This window comes from Alligator sinensis, unplaced genomic scaffold (assembly GCF_000455745.1).
Source record: "Alligator sinensis unplaced genomic scaffold, ASM45574v1 scaffold561_1, whole genome shotgun sequence".
In the NCBI taxonomy this organism is placed as follows: Eukaryota; Metazoa; Chordata; order Crocodylia; family Alligatoridae; genus Alligator; species Alligator sinensis.
In genome coordinates, this window is record NW_005842165.1 from 1,595,760 (window position 1) to 1,597,697 (window position 1,938).

Sequence of the window (1,938 nt, forward strand, 5' to 3'; positions counted from 1 at the left end):
ATAGGCAGGGTACAGGCGGGAGAGAAGGTGACAGATCTGGGCAAAAAACCAGAGACAGGGGAAGGCCTATTGTTGCCCTACCCTATTCCGCGGGCCCACCTTGGCCCCACATCTCCGTCACCCAGGTCACCAGCTTCTCAAGCCAGAAGGCATGTTGACGTGTGCCCGGGTCCCAGCGCATAAGCCTCGCCACATCGCTAGCGGCGCGGACAAACTGCGCGGGGTCCGGGCACCATTGCCGGATACTCTTGGCCACATTCCTCTGGTCCAAGAGGTTGAGGAGGCCTCCATAGCTGGGGGCCACCCAGGGGGGTTTCTCCAGAAGGAGCTGGATGTTGCCGACCAAGAACCAGCAGGGCTGTACTCTGGGAGGGGACTTCCCGGTGAGACCGGTGAAAGTGCCCTCAATGGCCAGGCTCCCTAGCAGGCCCCACTCCATATCTGGGTCGAGGACTGTCTCCAGGAGATCGATCCCCATCCGCTCTGGGGGGCAGATTTCATCCCGCTCCTGGGGCTGCTTGCAGTGCTCAGAGGGCAGGCACTCCATCTCCTCCTCATCAGCCTCGGTGGGCAGGGGACCGGGCGGTGGGGTGGCAGGACCCTCTGCCGTCTCCTGTGCCTGCCGGGCTGGGGGCAGGCCCTCTCCCCCTGCCTTGCCGCTCACAAGCCCCACTAGCTGGGATGGGGGCAAGGGGTTGCCAGACATCTCTGGGACACCCTCAGTTGTGGCCTGAGGTGGCAAGGTTTCCAGGGGGGGCAGGTAAGGTGGGCTCAGGTTCCCTGGCTACCTTTTCCCCGGTGCTGTCCGAGGCAGGCCCCAAAGGGGCAGGAGCTCCTTTAGAAGCTCCTTTTTGCCTCTTGCTCTTAGTTTTCTTGAGACAGCCAGCACCTCCCCCGTAGGGGGCAGGCCAGGCTGCTTGGGGTTTGCCACCTCCGGGTCCACCACCTCGACTGAGGCAGGGGTGGAGGGAGGTGGAGGGGAGGTCTCGGTTGCTCCACCTGACAGGACCCCAGCGCCTGAGACACTAGCCACCCTGGGTGGAATTGGGACAGGGAGGGACTGGGAGGACTCCCCAGACCCTCCACCAGGCAGGGAATCAGCCACAACAGGGGTGGGAGAAACCTGGGAGGACATCCCAGCCCCCACCCCCCGGTGGCATGCCAATGCCAGAGGGGTCGATCCCCCCCAGATGCAGCAGGGGTGGAGGGGGGCTTGGAGGATCCCCCAACCCCACCCTTTGATGAGGGTGCCACACCAGAGGTGGATGCACCATCCTCCTGTGCAGGTGCAGCAGCTGGTGCCCCAGCTGACTGCCCTAATGGGCACTGGGCAGCTAGGTGGGAGCTGCCACCGCAGCGGCATCATGAATTCCCACCCTGGGAGGAATACACCACATAGGGCCTCCCATGCAACACAAAGGTCATGGAAAGAGGCAGGGTCTGGGTGCCACCTGTGAGGAGCATGAACACCTGCCTCTGAAAGGACAGGACGTGTCTGAGCCTGGAGTCCCTACTCCCCATGGTCAGCCTACAGCAGGGACTGGTGAGGACACCATAGCACTTGAGTGCTTTGGTCAGGTTCTAGTCTGGCAGGTATGGGGGGACATTGGAGGCCACCACACACACTGCCAGGGTCTCCAGATGTGTAACTAAGTAGTGGACACCTGAGATTTCCAGCCCCACTGCACACACCTCCCTCACCAAGCTGGGAGATCTCAAATATATGATGGGCACTGAGTTTACCCGGGAGATGTACTGGACTCTGCAGCATTCCAGCAAGCCCGCCAGGGCTCTGGCGCGGTCCTCCACCCCAACGTGGAGAGTGGCGTGCACCCACAGGCCATGGCTGAGGGGAAGGGCTGCAGAGACATCCCCGTGCCAAGTGCCCTGGCTGCTGGCAGCCATCCTGGGCAGGAGAGAGTTAACTCCCACAGGAGG